Genomic DNA, 17770 nt, shown 5'->3' with positions numbered 1-17770 from the left:
AACGCAAACAAAAACTTTTCTGCGCCTTCATTGATTTTTCGCAGGCGTTCGATAAAGTGTGGAGAGCTGGTCTCTGGCATAAAGTACTAGGCACGCAAATTAATGGCAACTTTTTCAGAGTTCTTTTAAATATGTACAGTAACATAAAATCATGCGTTTCCCTAAATGGAGAATGCTCCCAGTACTTTTTGTCAGAAATAGGAGTAAGACAAGGAGAAAATTTATCCCCAGTACTTTTCCCGCTTTTTTTTAATGACCTTCATTCATACCTGCATATAAATGGATCTGTTGGGGTTGAACTTATCAACCCAGATACTGCAATATTGTGGCTTAAGCTTCTGGTCCTATTGTATGCAGATGACACCGTCATTGTCTCAAGTAGTGCCTCTGACCTGCAAAACAGCCTTAACACGTTTCATAATTATTGCAAAAACTGGTACCTGAATATTAATATTACAAAAACAAAAGTTATTATCTTTGGCGCTAGACAAACAAGGAACTTTAATTTTAAATGTGGAAATAACACAATTGAAATAACAAAAACGTATCACTATCTTGGCGTCACATTCTCTAGTAATGGATCTTTCTTAAACGCCCGCAAACATGTAAAAGAACAAGCCTCAAAAGCCATGCACCTTCTTTGGACTCGTGTTAACAATGCAAATTTACCTATCGACTTAGCTTTTAAACTCTATTATTATTATTATTATTTAATTACCATTATTATTACTAAATTATTGTTTAAGCACAAATGCTATTCTTGAAAACCAATGTTAATTTTTATCTCTCCCATTTTGCGAACTTAATTTAAAACTTACAAACAATCAATGTAACTGTTAAAACTGTTAAGTGATTCAAACTGCTTATATTAATATGACTTCCCCCTATACCAAAATGTCCCACACTTGATCCGGAAACAAACAATATATTTTGTACTGTGTATATTATATGTTCCCCATGTTGTATCTATGTATACCTGGGAGTAATAAAGTATTGTTCTGTTCTGTTCTGTTCATAAAATCGGGTGCTTATTAAGGGAATAGGTATTTGTTTATTTCCGTTTAATCAATAATCATGTGCATGTGTTACGTATTGTCCCAGAACAGCAATAAAAGAATAAGCTACATAAAAGTAGCTTTTATGAACAAGAACTACAAAAACACATTAGGCCAGAGTTTTATTATTTTCTGTTTAACGGGATTTTTTTTTGAAAGTTTGAGTAGGAGGAGGTAAAAAATAAAAATAAAAACTCAAAAAAGTTTCGTAGGAAACAAAAATAAAATTAAGCATAATAAAAAAATATATTTTTATTTTTGGACATTACTAAAAACAGTAAAAATAACTACCTGTAAACTTGCCTGGTATTGCCAGACAGTGTCCAGTCAGTATTAAGTGTGAGGGGTCCCAAAAAAGTATAAAAACATGAAAAGAAGTTAAATGTTTAAGCAAGCTTTTGAGGACACACAAATTGTTGAAAAAGCAGATGGTGTCGATCACAACAGCATACCACGAGCATTCCTGCTCAGGTGAGCTAATAGTAAGAACAAATACAGCTAATTAACAGTTTTACAGGGGTCAGCCTAGGGTCAAATTTTAGGGAGAAGTGACTTTTGTCTTGACTGCCATTTTTTAGGGAGAAGTCAGGAGAAATAAGGAGAAGTCTTGTTTCATTCTGTTTTATCTTGTAATTATTTGCATTAGTGTTTACCCTTTTAAATTACTGAATACAAGATGTGCATTATGAATCCTTCTTATTCAATTCTCTTTATAGTTAATTAAATCAACAATCAAGTAAAAAGAAAACAATACAATATACAACCCTCTTACGGCATTCAAGTGTGCATGAACGCGCTTAATATAAATTGTATTTACATACACTACCCATCCACCCCACAATTAAAAACTTTTTTTTTTTTGGGGGGGGGGAGGTATTTTGGTATTATACATAAATATTTAATATTTATTTTGTCTTCTAAATAAAACATTATAATTACCCTATACTCAAATTCCAGTAGAAACAACAATAAAAACATTTACATACACAAGTCTTTGACAATCACAACAGTGTTACCAAATGACGTCAATTAAGGTAGCGCACCTCTAATGATTTCCCGCGATAATTTTACGATCATTGGCGATCTTCAATGATCGGTTATTTCCGAGAGATGCATTTTATTTTTTTCAAACTTCGAATTTTGATATGTGTTTACCTAATTCATTTAGAATACATTATTTTCACTATAAAGAATGACTTTGATCCAATTATCATCTGAAAAATACGATTTCGCGATTTCTTCAAAGATCGACGAGCCTTTTTATCTGTTTACTTATGGATATCTAATTTAAGGTTGCACTGATGTGAAGTTGTCGTGGCCGAGTGGTTAAGGCGATGGACTAGAAATCTTTTGGGATCTTCCCGCGCAGGTTCGAATCCTGCCGACATCGCATACTTTGTGCGACGCGTTTTATTTCTTTTCTAACGTAATTTGATTTAATATAGCATATTACCTATGTTTATTGTTAAATATGTTGAAAATTGTATGCACATCCTTCAATTTTATAAATTAAAACAACGTTATGTCTAAATTGGATAATTTACTGCTGAAAATACAAATGATGCATGTTGCATTTTTATTTTTATTTCAAAAAGTAAACGGTAAATCTGTCTATTTCTTGGTATTTTTTGCTGTATATAGTGTTTCTATAAAAAATTAGTTAAAAATATAACTTAAATGATACTATTTTGAATTTTATGACACTTTGTTTTTAACCGACCCAATTTTAACTTGGCTGAAATCCCTTACATTTCATGGCGCTATTCCAAATTTGTAAAAAATAAATGTCTGTAAAAGAATACTTATTTCATCTTGTTTAAATTTTAAACACCTTTACTGCATCTGTACACACCAACTGCATGCCCATATTTGGAAATTTGAATGAATTATGGAGTTTTTATATACCCCAGGGGTGAAAATAAATTGGACAAAAGACGAGCGTGAGGGTGATTTTGAAAAAATCGGTATTTTTTTGTTTAAAAGCATGGAAAGCATACCTACAAATTTGCATGTAGTTCAGTGAAATGATGCTGATAAGGAAAATACTTAAATTATATTTGGATATGTGCCCATTAGGGGTGCGCTACCTTAAACCAATCCCTCGAAAAGCAAGCTGTCAATGCTGTCGGTAGACATCAAAGGTCTTTGATATTGGGGCCGATTTCTAGCAGTTAAAACTGTAAACTTGTAACACCTCAGCAGGTGGAAAATGGCAGACAGACAGACAGACAGACAGACAGACAGTTTATTCAGACTTATACACAAGTACATCGTCTTCATACTTAAGTTTACATATTATTTTCTGTCACGTAACTAGGTATAACAAATAAACATTACATAACATAAATATACATTTAGGAATACAAATACAAATCAACTATCAAAGCGGTAATGAAACTTATGGAACAGTATTATTCAGAATCGTATTTCTTATAACAAGCGCTTCTTTTATATATTTACATACATTGTAAATTACTGATTTGTCACATGAAAGTAATAACTTGTGGAATTTATATACAGATGGGTTTACATAATAAATACGGCTTATAAATTTTTTCCTTAAATCAGAATAACAGCGGCATATACAAATAAAATGGTATTCATCTTCTAAATCCAAGTAATTGCAACATAAACAATAACGTTCATTACGTGGTATGTTATTTTGGGCGTATCTGCCAGTTTGAATTCTCAAAGGATGTGCAGAGACTCTTAGTCTTACAAAAAATAATCGCAGACGTCTAGGAAGTAAGTCTAAATATGTTTCATATTCCAAACAGCTTTTAAAAACTTTATACATATCTAATACCGTACTATTATTCATTTTACCGTACCACTCTTGTTTAAAATTGTCAACAAGTCTACATTTAAACTCGCTAATAAAACTATTAACTTGAACAACGTTTGGATTTTCAAATACATAACCAAATCCAAAATTATTTAACATGCTCTTGACATTTGAGACCCAGTTCGTATAACCTTTATTACAATCGTTCAAGGCTTGTTTGTACACATTTTGCATTATGATATTTTCATTTCTCAAAATTTTAAACTAATATTTAATAATTTTAACAAATCTGTTTATATACAATGGATATCTACCTAATTCTCCATAAACAGCAACATTACATGTATTTATTTTCACCTGCAGCAAGCGTTTGCAAAATTTTAAATGTATACGTTCTATATCATCTGACTTCGTGAAACCCCACACTTCTGAGGCATAATTTAATATAGAACCCACAAAAGAGTCAAATAACTGGCAAAATATTTTCGGTTTTATGTCAAATTCATTGCATTTAAACAATAATGTATTCAATGCTTTAAGGGCTTTACCAACCAAATGTTCTTGGTTTAATTTAAAACTTCCAGTATAATTCAACACCGTGCCTAAATAGTTAAAGTTATCAACAACTTCGATATAATTACCATTGTATGACCATTTTTCATTTTCTTTTAATCCCCCTCTTTTCCGAAAAACCATTATTTTAGTTTTTGCAGTGTTAACATTTAGCCCCCAAGCATTGCAGTATACATACAATTTATCTAAATGTGATTGGACCTCAGCAGGTGACTTGCCTAAAATAGCCATGTCATCGGCAAAAAGTAATAAAATCAACACAATATCATCTATACTCAAACCAGAGTTAATGCTATCTTGTAAGTAAAGTTCAAGATCTTCGACAAATAAAGAAAACAAGATCGGCGACATTACCTCCCCTTGCCTCAGTCCAACCGCATAGCTAAAATAATCTGAATAAGATGAACATGATTTAACACGTGACTTAACATTCGCATACATATCCTTCACTATTCTAAGCAATTTACCTTGTATACCAGACTTAAACATTTTCAACCATAATGCATTGCGGTAAATACTATCAAAACATTTTAACATATCGACGTAAATAACATACAAACGTTTATTTTCATTCAAATAATTTTGAACAATTGACATCAGAATAAAAATAGCATCAATGGCCTGAAGGCATTGATCAATACTACGTTACCGGCAGCATGCAGTACTGTCAGATACAGCATTAATACATGAGCTCCATAGAGGATGCAATGTGTGAAAACTATCGGAGAATTAACTTTATTTTTATTTGTATTTATTTATTTTTATTGGGTGTGAGGAAATAAATTGTGTTGGCTGGAATTTAAATAGGAGGTTGCTTTACAGGTATTGTTTGTTTATGGATTTACTTGAAAATTAGGACAAAATGAATTTCATCCGATAAACAAAAAACATGATGTAACACCAACCTATTTTTCGGATGTGTGCTATATTCGGACATACTTTTTCGCCGATAAAATGTTTAGACTTCGGGGTGTTTTCAAAATTATTTGTTTTGTAAAAACAGCATTGTTTAGTAAAACAGCCAAGGCTTAAATACACTATTAACTTTTTTAGAAGAACACTTATTGTTGGATGCGGAGGAAAAAAATAAAAATAAAATTATTTTTTTCCATTTTATTTTTATTTCACTTTTCGGAAAATTGGATACGGCGCTCCCGTTAAACAGAAGATCAAAATACTCTGGCCGTATTTATGTTATTTTCACAATGAATATGTTGATAAATGTTGTTGCATGTTCTGGCACTCTCTACACAGGGAGCAAGATAACGCGACTTTGTGGGGTTTCCCCATTAAATTTAATGGATGTAAACACAACGGTTAGTGGTGCTTTATTGAAAATAACTCTTTAAAACTATTTTTCTTAAGAATTTCAACTAGTGCATAAAAGACAGATGTGTATGCTGCTAATAGCATTGTGAAATACATAAGATTTACTTAATTTAATAGGCCTGTGTTCTTGTTCAAAATTCGATTTGTACTACACGGCTATGCTTCTCGCAATGTGAAATTATGTCACTGATTTAAGACGTTTTCAATGATTTTTTCTTATACCTTAAGATATCGGCACAAATTGCAAGTTATACTGTCTTTTATGCAATAAAGATTGTTTGCAAATGCATTTCAATAACTTAGGATATTTGCAAAAATAAAGTTCCTAACGGTGTGTTGACATTCTGTCCAGCACGTGTGTAGACCCCTAAAAACCCCATCGATATTGCATCCTAAATAAATAAAATAATAATAATAATAATAATAATAACATTATAATAATATCACAATAATAATAAAAGAATTGCTGCTACTGCAGCTGCTGCCGTCGCTGATGACGATGAAGATAATAAAAATAATAATTATAATAATACTTATACTACTGCTACAGGTACTGATTTTGCAGCTGCTGCTGATGATGATGATGATGGAAATAATAATAATAATAATAATAATTAATATTATTGTTATGAGATACTATTATTATTATTATTATAGTTATAATAATAATAATTATTATTATTATTATTGTTATTATTATTGTTATTATTATTATTATTATTATTATTATTATTATTATTATTAGCTCATCTATTTTTTGAAAAAAAATTATGAGCTATTGTCATCACCTTGGCGTCGGCGTCGGCGTCGGCGTCGGCGTCTGCGTCGGCGTCGGCGTCGGCGTCCGGTTAAGTTTTACGTTTAGGTCCACTTTTCTCAGAAAGTATCAATGCTATTGCATTCAAACTTGGTACACTTACTTACTATCATGAGGGGACTGGGCAGGCAAAGTTAGATAACTCTGGCATGCATTTTGACTGAATTATGTGCCCTTTTTATACTTAGAAAATTGAAAAGTTTGGTTAAGTTTTGCGTTTAGGTCCACTTTTTTCAGAAAGTATCAATGCTATTGCATTCAAACTTGGTACACTTACTTACTATCATGAGGGGACTGGGCAGGCAAAGTTAGATAACTCTGGCGTGCATTTTGACAGAATTATGTGCCCTTTTTATACTTAGAAAATTGAAAATTTTGGTTAAGTTTTGTGTTTAGGTCCATTTTATTCCTTAAGTATCAAAGCTATTGCTTTCATACTTGCAACACTTACTAACTATCATAAGGGGACTGTGCAGGCAAAGTAATGTAACTCTGACTGGCATTTTGAGAGAATTATGTGCCCTTTTTATACTTAGAAAATTGAAAATTTGGTTATGTTTTGTGTTTAGGTCCACTTTATTCCTACAGTATCAAAGCTATTGCTTTCATACTTGCAACACTTATTAACTATCGTAAGGGGACTGTGCAGGCAAAGTTATGTAGCTCTTACTGGCATTTGGACGGAATTATGGGCCCTTTATACTTAGAAAATTGAAAGTTTGGTTAAGTTTTGTGTTTTGGTCCACTTTACCCCTAAAGTATCATAGATATTGCTTTCATACTTGGAACACTCGCAAACTATCATAAGGGTACAGTAAAGGGACAAGTTGCATAACTCTGGATGTCATTTTTACGGAATTATGGCCCTTTTTTGACTTAGTAACTTTGAATATATGGTTAAATTTTGTGTTTCGATCCACTTTACTTCTAAAGTATCAAGGCTATTGCTTTCAAACTTCAAATACTTTCATGCTATCATGAGGTTACTGTACCTGGCAAGTTGAATTTTACCTTGACCTTTGAATGACCTTGACTCTCAAGGTCAAATTATTAAATTTTGCTAAAATTGCCATAACTTCTTTATTTATGATTAGATTTGATTGATACTTTGACAAAACAACTCTTACCTGACATACCACAATAAACTCCACCCAAACCATCGCCCGTGCCCCCCCCCCCACTCCCCCCCCCACTCCCCCCCCCCCGAATGCCCCCCTCCTATTTTTTTTTTTTTTTTTTTTTTTTTTATATTATCTCACAACCACCACACCCTCACACTATACCCCCCCCCACCCCACCCCCTCCCCAATTTTTTTTTTAAATGGTTAAAAAACAAAACAATTTATTTTGCTTATTTTATGTTTGAAATACCGTCCAACCATCGCACCCAAGAATCCCCCCCCAACCCCCCACCCGAATCCCCCCCCCCCCCAAATTTTTTTCTTTTTTTTTTTTTTTTAAGATCATCTCACAAATAACCACCACACCCTCACACTATACTCCCCCCCCCCACCTCACCCCCCCCCCCCCAATTTTTTTTTTAAACGGTTAAAAAAACACAAATATTTATTTTTATTATTTTATGTTTGAAATACCGTCCAACCATCGCACCCAAGAATCCATACCCCCGACCCCCCACCCCCCCCCCTCTTCCCGATTTTTTTTCCCCTTTTTTTGGCATTTTTGGAAGATAATGTAATAAATGTCCACACCCCCACACAATGCACCCCTCTTCACTCCACCCCTCCCTCCTTTGTGATTGAAAATGAGAGTCCCTTCTCCTATAAAAAGAAAATAGATGAGCGGTCTGCACCCGCAAGGCGGTGCTCTTGTTATTATTATTATTATTATTTTAATTTTATTATTATTATTATTATTATTATTAGTATTATTATTATTATTATTAGTATTATTATTATTATAAGTATTATTATTATTATTATTATTATTATTATTATTATTATTATTGTTATTGTTATTATTATTATTATTATTATTATTATTACAAACACGCGCGAATCACCTTAAAGGAGTCTTTATAAAAATTGGATTGTTTATGTGATGTTTTAACGTCTTCCAGTTTTTGTTCTGACATAATTCAACGGGAGTTTTAGTTTCAGAGGTATACTACTTTCCGTAATTTTAAGTGTAATTTGTTAATGGAGTTCCTCGCTGAAGGAAGAACATATTACCGGGGGGGGGGAATTCTGTGGATTTTTTAAATGAATACCTTTTCTTTTCTTTACAGGAATGAACACATTTTGAGACCGGGTTTTTCTTGCGCTTGACCAGATACTTCGTTTTAGGTTATAGTTCATGATAAATATAAACGTTAAGAAACCGATTAGACACACAGTATCCTTAACGGAGACGTTTTTTCTTTAAAAAAATGTCTCATGCGTTGTTGTAATGCAAACAAAAATAATAGTCGGCTGGTCCCATTCCCCTATCAAATGAAATATATCAGACACCAATTATAGAAAACGTTTCTGTATAATGATGTTCGCATAATATTTAACATATATGAACACAAAACTACCAAGTATGATAAAATGAATCGTACCAAAATATGTTTAATTTGTTGAACAACGTGCCAGATTCGACATCCTCCATCCACAAATAAAATACCAAATAAATTGCATTTAACTATGTGATAAAAGGTTTGTAAAAGTTTTTAATTGATATCTTTTAGTTTCCAATAAATTGGTGTTGTGTGCTTATTTGTGATATCACATGACTTTTATTATTATAATTATTGTCATGTTATTATTTCAACTCACTTTCCAAGTATGAAGATACCTTAAAAATATCATCTGAATATAATGAGCATTTTAATTCACTGCCGACTTCTTATGACATAATGCGTATAGAGAATACTCGATATGTAAACGCGTATTTAGCGACACTTAGAAAACATAAACCAGAAGCATTGTCGTTTTGAGTTTTCGTGCCGAAAAAGTAACGTTATATGTTTTTAAAACTGACCCGATATTGTATTTTCCCGTCTTTGACTCTTTTTTTATTTTCGGAAGTTAACGCGTTTTTAGTTTTACGAACAGTGTTGATAACACTGTATGGGGTTCTAACTTGATAATGCGAGTATGATGATGAGATACATAATGTGTGTTAAGTTTCTGAGGTATACATACAACTTAAAGATAAAGAATACAAACATTCGACAAGTATATATCATGATTGATTCAATTTCTACTCCACTAATTTTAGATAATCATATCGATAAACAATGAGTGCATCTAAATAAATATTATACAAGTATTGAAATCTGGAATCTACGCGCAATACCAAAACAAAACACACAAGCATAAAACATAGTACCTAGCACAGTGATTAATTTAAACATCAGAAGAGAAGTCATAATAATGTGGAGTTTGATTGTTAATTTTCTAACTGTGACTTTGTTATTTAGTCTTCTTCGACCAAAACATTCACGTGTGATAAAAAGTAATAAGAAAGTTACGTTTGCCAAGAAGTCTTCCAACATTCATTTTATAAACCGAAATGATTTGAAGTAAATACGTTATTAAGAAATAAAGCGATAGCTTTATTCATATTTTTGTTGTTTATAAAAGACTTACATTGAAACAAAAAGTAACACCTTTTTCAACGAAACGTTGAATCAAGTAAACTAAATCTAAGTAAATAAATAAATAATTCATCCATTGATAAACAGTAATTCCAATGTTTAGAAAAAACGAGTTGAATGTTCCTCAACAAAACAAATGTAACTGCAAGATTTTTTGTAATAAGGACCGCATTACGGTTTCAAATGCAATCAATATTCACATGTTTCTTAACAAATATAAATTCAAAATGCCAATATAAGTCAATCTGCAAAGCACAATAATGTTCGCAACATGCTGAATACATGCATACATATAAACAAAAAGTTACCTATCTTAACACGCAATTCGAAAAACAAAATATTTAAAACAAATGGTGAATTCTTTAAAAAAAATACTCAACCGTGTTTTATAATGCACAAAACACATTTATTCTGTTTACGAAACACAAAATAATAAGGTGAGCAGTTTAATTTCATAAGCACAGCTACAGTGTTCGAAAATATGAGAGTAATATACAATAAAGTGCAACGTGCGCTTTTGTGAACATAAAAGAAACAAAAGTTATTGAACTGAAGCAGGGGACATGCGAATACGGGAGCGTGTGGCTAGTTGGTACTGTCTTCAACACTTGCGGCGTATTGATGCTTCTCTTAAAAGGGCGTCGTGTATTTTCACTGCCTTCTTCATTTTATTTTTTATTTTGATATTTCTTTAACATGAATACGCCCATTCGGCTCTACGGTGTTTGTGCTTTTCTCAGATTTTTGTTTCAAGATCATAGGACGGAATTAAAATGTTATTGAAGAAAAACCATTTACAAATCTGTTTTTCACTTACCTGACGAGAGCAAGAGCATACGGTATGAATGTCAGCACGAACAACACGACCAACACCAGTGCAGACACCACCATGAACGGCGAGAAGCTGAAAGAAGTGACCAGCTTCGCGTATTTGGGCACAACCCTGTCCAAGGATTGTACCAGTTCTGCTGAAGTACTGCTGAAGTCAAAATAAGAATTTCCATGGCGACCGCAGCCAATGCCAGACGGAGCAGGGCGTCGACACGCAGTTCCACCAGCTTCCCCACCAAGCACAGGTTCTACTAGTCCCTCGTAGTCTCCATCCTACTCTATGGCTGCGAGACCTGGACGCTTAACGCGGACAAAGAACACAGGATACATATATCCGAACTCTGCTCCGCATCTCCTCTACGGAGCACAAGACCAACGAGTAAGCCGGAGCGTGACTGCAAAACTTGATGGCGACCGTCAAACGACGAAAGCTGACTTGGTTAGGACACGTCACAAGTCACGACTCTCTGTGCAAGACTGTTCTCCATAGCAGGATTGACGGAGGTCGACGTTGAGGCCGTCAGACGAAAAACTGAATGGATAATGTAAACAGTGTGCATTCCTTCTAATGGATTATTCATTCCCAGCAGCACACAACAGACCTGATTGGGGAGGATTTCTGTTTCGTCGTTAATCATTTCCCCACAACGGTCAAAGCGGTCACGGGATTTATGATAACTTAATAACTTGTGGAAACAACTAAGTACGTTGTACCCACAACTTATTAAATTGAAGCCTCAGCTTAGTAACGTGTGGCTGCAACTTCATAACTTGTTCCCAAAACTTATTAAGTTGTGGCCTCAACTTAGTAATTTGTTCATTTTAGTAATTATTTAAACTTAATAACTTGCGGGAACAACTCATTAAGTGAGGCCTCAGCTAAGAAACTTGTGGCGACGACTTAATAACTTGTTCCCACAATTTATTAGTTGTTGCCTCTACTAAATAACTTGTGGGACCAACTAACTAAGTTAAGGTCACTACTTTAAGTTTAACCAATCAGATTGGCCGTTTCATCTTTACCGTTTTATCATAATTAGTACCATTATACTACTAGGTGCTCGGGTGCGAGCGCCGGTCTGAGCACTATCTCTGTTAGCTATATATCCGCAGTTCGAGCCCTGTCAGAGCACTTGCCATGTAAGCCATGGGTTCCAGATTTGAGCCCCTATCTGAGCAATCGACAAGTTAGCAACTGGGTTCAGGTTTCGAACCCTGGTGTGAAAACTAGCCACATAAGCGACGGATTCCGGTTTCGAATCCAGGCCTGATAGCTCTTTTTTAAACGATGGTTCTTTGGGTTTTATGCCCAGTCTAAGGACTTGCTCTGTAAGCGACTGGGACCCCAGTCTGAGCATTCGCATCCTACGTAACGGGTCCCGATATGGAGGCCCTGCCTGGGCACTCACCCTGTATGTTATGGGCCCCGAGCTCAACTCCCGGTTTAAGTACTTACCATTAAAGCGAACGGACCCTGATCCAAATCCTAGTCTTAGCGCCGGACCCAAACAATGCGGGATTTATAGCTACATGGCTAGTGATCAGACCGGCGCTCGAACCCGAACACATATACCTTGCGAGGTGAGCTATCATTCCGGGACTCGAAACCAGGAAATGTTGTTTACGGAGCTAGTGCTTATTTCAGCAACCGGTCGCTAAAAAGGCGAGTGCTCCGTATGGTATGTTAGCGACGGCTGTTTGGTTCGAGTCACTGTGTGAACCCGTAGCTTTTTTGGTGCGAACGCTCAAACTGAGGGTCGCAACCGGGATCCTTCCCTTACTGGGCAAGTGGTAAGATACAGGCTTGAACCCGGGTTCCATAGCTTTCAGGGGGCTAGTACTCAGACAAGGGCTCGATTCCGGGACCTGTCACTGTTGGTGCACATTTGCACATCGGAATTCAAGACTTCGCCTATAGGGTAAGTCCTCAAACCGAGGCTCAATCTAGAGACCCAAAGCTTCTTTCATGGTTAGTGCTCGTACAGTGATTCGGACCCCGGAACCGTCGACAACTCCAAATTAGCTTTAAGGACTAGTGCTCTTACCATGATTCGAACCCAGGGACCGTCGAAAACTAAGGAATCAAGCACACGCCTCGTAACCGATGGATCCCAGGATCAAGCCCCGGTCGGAGCAATCGCCCTTTACAAGAAGGGCCCCGGGTTAGAATCCAAAAACCATGGACCACTCTCTTATGAAGCGAGTGCTCCGGGATCCGACGCATACGTTGCTAGTGCTCAGACCGGGGATGGAACCCTGAACCCAGTCGCTAACAAGGCAAGTGCTCAGACAGGGGATCAATCCCAGGATCCATAGCTTACAGGGAAAGAGCTCAAACCGGCGCTTGAACCTGAACACACAATAGTTCGGGTATAAGGGTACTTACAGTGATAAAACTGTAAAGATGAAACGGCCTATCTGATAGCTAAAACTATGTTGTGGTCCAAACTTAGTAAGTTGTTTCCTCAACTAATTAACTTGTGGTCTCAGATTAGTAACTTGCGGCCAGAAGTTATTAAGTTGAAGGAACAATTATTATGTTGAGACCTCAACTTAATAAGTTTTAGGAACAAGCTATGAGTTGTGGCCAAAAGTTACTATATTATTTTGATCTTTTTTGCGGTCATCTATGCTATAAAATGTACATCATTGAATTATTCTATCAGCAAAAGTTTAGTTTCGTCAATGTACTTTAAAATACATGGCTATATTGATACTTTTATGTATTAATTAGCGCGCAAAATGCAGAAGTTACAATTTTTGCAGCGTCGTCATTTTGACTTCAATCAATGGTGCTTCGTCATTACATCACATGACTTTTTTGAGCTGTTGCGATTGGTTAACTAATTCGTTATTTTGAGGGTATATGCGCATTGTTTTCCCGCTTTGCAAAGAATCAAAATCGCGAAATGCCAAAAAATGTAGGTTCGGCATTTTAAATTATGACCATCGATATAGTGTTCTCTTATAATACACAATATATGCGCATGTGACCAGTAAAGTTTAACACAACTCACGATTATTGTAATTTCCCGACGCGGTTTTAGTTCTCAAAATATTATATTGTCGAAATATGGTGGCTTTTTCCCTTTTCTGGAACTGAATTTATTTAAAGCACATTTTGGGACCTGACTTTTAAACAAAAAATAGATTCATATGTTAAAGGCTTTGACACGAAATACCTATCTATCTTTAATATAGTTAATATGTGTACATCAATATTACAGTTCTATAGCAAAGTATAGAGTGCAATATAACTGTTATATCAAATTACTTACTTTAAAAGTATAGTAATGCCGTACATAACATCTGACGCCCGACTTAATCAATTAACATATGATAGAGAGGATGTTTCTTTGTTTTTTGGAGAGGGGTGGGTGTTCGACATAAAAGAAGGTTTATCAGACCTTGTCAGCCATATTTCAATACATTTACGACATGTTATGACGTGTCGATCATATTCTGATATAAAAATGTGTCTAACCATTCTTCTTTCAACCGTCTTTTCAGTTGATGTAGGTCTCAGAGATCGATTATAAATGAGCCTTTACATGCAGTATATGTAATAAAGAATTCAAAATTAGAGAAAGACTGAAAAATCATTCACGATTCATTGACCACTTGAGATTAAATGTAGAATATAAGATAAGCATGTACTATTTGGAACAACTCATGTTTCGATAAACTGATACGGAAATTTTCTCAAAACAACCGTATGAAATAATATGTATTCAAATAAACATTAAAGAGAAATCACAAGCATGTATATATTGATCATTTCTTTTAAAATCATTTCATGGTCTGCATTTGCACAAATATTTCCATCCACTACAAAGCCACTTTCACTAACTGCAGAACTTGTTTAAAAAGTAGGTCTTCCAAAATATGTCACATCAAAGTTTCAAACAATTATCAGTATTGTCGTGGCAAAACACGTTACATTTCATTAAATTCAATGAACAGATAATATTTCAGTTAACTATTAACATTTTATCAACTGATCGCGTCAGGTATTCTGAATTGCTTCACTTATTCCGAATCGCAATAATGGTAGTATTTTCTCTCCCATCAACCTTGTAATAATATTGAACAGGCTTTACAATTTTCGGTTTTTAATTCAACTACTTATAAATGCAAGTCAATTTGATTGTATTTTGTTTTAGCTGACGTGGCACTGAGACGTTGTCATATATTTTGTTTGATGATGTTCATTTATCTTTCGCTTTCTAGAGCGGCACACTCTTAGTAACGCTTTCCTTTGTAACATTTAACTTTCGTTTTGTTACCTGAAAATATAAAGAATAGTGATCCGTTTTAAGCATACTCTTGATACGTATTTTTAAATAAAGATGCAAAACTTACACTGTTTAAAATATACCGTCAAATGCCTTAAATTACGCATACCAGATGTCGGTGTTAAATATGTTAGAAAACAATCACATCAGTGTATGTCACCTTAGAGCTAATGACTTAAAATTAACAATTCATCATATATAACATACTTCGGAATCTGAAAAACAAAACAAAACGTTAACTCTTGACCTCTAATGACAAAAAAATCTTCAATACATTCCTATCAAGTCGGAATTCATTCAGTGTGTTCGGGTTAAACCGTCTGACATAGGTATGAGCTGTGTTTGTCGTTTGAAATTCAAATAACAAAATGTGGATGAAAGAAATCAGTTCCAGTAAGGGGATTTAAACACTTTATCTTCAATATATTTATTATTATAGATAAAAACGTCGGGAAAAAGAATCGTGATTTATGTTATATTTTAATGTACATATTCTTAAATACGGTTATATTTCAGATACAATAATATCCACGCATACCAAATCTCGAAGATAATGTGAATAAACGACAAATTTGTGTTCGGGCTTCTTCAATAACTTTTTTATTTCGTAGCTTGCGATCTTGAAACAAAAAACCGAGGGAAGCATAAACACAGAATACCCCAAATGGCGTATTCATTTGAAATAAATATTGATATAAAGTGGCTACGCGGTAGAAATACACGTTTCTTCCATACGAAAATAACAAAAACGACGCCGTTGTGTAAGTCAGTTCCAACACATCTCACTTAAACCCAGTCAAGTCTCGTACCGCATGTCTCCCCCCCCCCCCCCGTTAAGTTACATATAATAACGCCTGACAAGACATAAATAAAGTATCATACAATAATTTAAATTTAAATTAATGTTTACGCCTGGTAATTTTTCATTTATATCATTCGGAATCATTTTTCCAATTATAATATGCACAAACTAGGTATGACAACGCAACCGCGGCCACCAAAGCACAGTCTGTCGACCATTTCGCGAAAATACACTGTTTAGTATTGACATTTGCACTAATACTTCTTTAACGTTCACGATATGATGTTAAACACGTTCGTGCAGAATTGAGCTGCGGTGCGTTCGGTCACTTTTTTGTATACAATGAGCTTATTTATAATCCGGATGGCATCTTTTAATCACGTATGTTTGTAATGGAAGTTGTTTAACAATCCATTTTCTGCATGTATTTTTCTCATCCTTTTTATTTTAGGCACAAGCGTGTAACCTGAAATAAACATAGCAAATAAAATGTCTGTATGCTATTAAAAACCGGTCGCATAACTGGTTTCAATAATAAATGTACATTTATCATACCACTACCTGATATACTTTCATATCAGTGCTGTAGGGGGTTATATCAGTCAATGTCTGGAGGTTCTTAGAATTATTCAGACTCAACTTAAAAGTTATCATATTCGTTAGCAGAATAAATCTGAGCAAACAATTTGATACCAATATTTTGTATATTGTACAAAAAAGCAACAAAAATAGCAAAACACGTATTTCACAAATAATTCAGAACAAATCTGTCTGCGAGTGCTCATGACATATCATACTTCATAAAGAAATTGATTGCGCTTAAAATGCAGAATCGTGTCTATTATCGTGTCTATTATTTTCCAATCAGTTTTAAATGGTGAGAGGTTAGACAAACTACCCTACTGTTTTGTAACATATATTCGGTTAAGACTCACTTTATTTTATTCTTAGCATCACCTCGTATATTGCAAAACGATAGAGGGCGGGTTACCTTAATTGAACTGTAGTATAATGAATTTGCATTTGTCGCTGCAGTGGACATGCATTAAATACGCTTACACAGTGGTGTTATAGAATGGAATAATTACCTGCGAAAACAAAGGAACCCACCCGTATTTTTTAAATTGTTGTTTACCATGTTTACACCGCTGGATATATCAGCCCTGGTGATAAACGCAGTTGATTGTGTCTCGTCCCATTCCGTCTCCATCAAGATAATTAACTTAAAATACGGTTAATATATCATGACTTGACTGACATCACGACATTACCAAGTTTGGGTAGTCCTTTAAAGATAAACCGCAAAATAAGGTGTACGCAGCGGCAATTGCATGTCCATGAAACAGATATGCCATACAAACAGTGTGCAAAGTGTCCTCACTTTTCCCATTTTGTATCATTTATGTAACTTAACGATTGTTTTGGAAGCACACAAATGGTACCATTCTATCAAAATAATAAGTTGCTGGTGCTGATTTATTTGCTGCATGGCTGATCAAAATAAAAGGATATCAGTACATAGTTTATTAATCGTATTACGCACTCGTTTTATTTCAAGTTCTGTAATATCGATCTATTCTTGTATCGTCAATTTTACCGACCGTTTGGTCGCATATTTATTTCAAAGAAATTGCTCAGTTTTGGGTTTCCACTTAAAATAATGTGTTTTGTTGACTGTC

At 34.6% G+C, this 17770-nt stretch overlaps 1 non-coding gene across 1 annotated transcript; it reads left to right on the top strand.

The window, feature by feature from the left end:
- The first annotated feature begins 2363 nt into the window (after positions 1-2363).
- On the top strand, positions 2364-2445 carry Trnas-aga (transfer RNA serine (anticodon AGA)). Its single transcript has one exon. It is a non-coding gene; the product is annotated as a tRNA-Ser (tRNA).
- The last annotated feature ends 15325 nt before the right edge of the window (positions 2446-17770 follow it).

Source organism: Dreissena polymorpha, chromosome 7 (assembly GCF_020536995.1).
Source record: "Dreissena polymorpha isolate Duluth1 chromosome 7, UMN_Dpol_1.0, whole genome shotgun sequence".
NCBI classification, from domain to species: domain Eukaryota; kingdom Metazoa; phylum Mollusca; class Bivalvia; order Myida; family Dreissenidae; genus Dreissena; species Dreissena polymorpha.
The sequence above is the reverse complement of the archived record's forward strand: the minus strand, read 5'-3'. Positions and strand labels throughout refer to the sequence as shown.